The 937-nt window shown below is 37.4% G+C and overlaps 1 pseudogene; it reads right to left on the bottom strand.

Annotated features, from left to right (window-relative positions):
- Positions 1 to 355: 355 nt before the first annotated feature.
- On the bottom strand, positions 356 to 452 carry LOC122099443 (annotated as a pseudogene).
- Between the last annotated feature and the right edge of the window lie 485 nt (positions 453 to 937).

Here is a 937-nt window from a genome sequence, read left to right as displayed (position 1 = left end):
GCCTTTCTGAGGTGAAGATTTAATACACTAATGACAAAATAAATTTAATTTAAAGGAATTACGTTTGTTGTTACACTTGTTATTTTGTAATCAACTTTTTTTTTTTTTTGGGTCCGGTCTTGGGGCCTGAACTTTGGGCCTGGGCGCTGTTCCTCAGCTCTTCAGCTCAAGGCTAGCGCTCTACCACTGAAGACACAGCGCCACTTCCGGCTTTTTTCTTTTTGCTTATGTGGTGCTGAGGAATCGAACCCAGGGCTTCGAGCATGCAAGGCAAGTGCTCTACCACTGAGTCACCTTCCCAGCCCTGTAATCAACTTTTTAATAACTATTTTTCATTTCTTGCATCTGAAGAATGAAAAATACGTAATACTTCACAAATTTTCATATCATCCTTGTGCAATTGCCATGTTAATCTCCGTATTGTAATTTGGGAATACGTGCTGCTGAAGCATGTAGTATCTTCTAAATTTAAGTAGTTAGTGATGCAATCTTTATACAGGCTTATATCCGTGGGTGCCTACTTGGAACAAGGAAATCTTATTGTTCCTAACAATGCTATTATTTCCCTAAAATTCTGTGAATAGGGGAAAAATTACATGTTCAATCGATTGCTCACATTTGCAATTTTTTTTGTCAATGACAATTTTAAGTCTTTTTCATTTGGAATTTGATCATACTTTCAATAATTTATAGCTAGGTCCAAAGGTGATGGCTTTTTCAAGTACTTATTGATCCAACTGAATTAGGTTTGTGGAGCTAATGGATTCAAAGTAAGCCTTGCTTAAGAGCTACTTATAACATTCTGCAGCTGACATTTTCCCAAATGAGGTCTTACTGGCACAAATGTCTACCTGACCCTTTACTCTTCTCCCATGTAGGAACAGACCAATCAGAATATCTTACCCTGACAGCATAGATTGTTTTACTTGAACAAAAC

Source organism: Dipodomys spectabilis, unplaced genomic scaffold, assembly GCF_019054845.1.
Source record: "Dipodomys spectabilis isolate Male_0828 unplaced genomic scaffold, ASM1905484v1 ptg000514l, whole genome shotgun sequence".
Classification (NCBI taxonomy): Eukaryota; Metazoa; Chordata; class Mammalia; order Rodentia; family Heteromyidae; genus Dipodomys; species Dipodomys spectabilis.
This window is presented reverse-complemented; position numbering and strand designations above follow the sequence as displayed.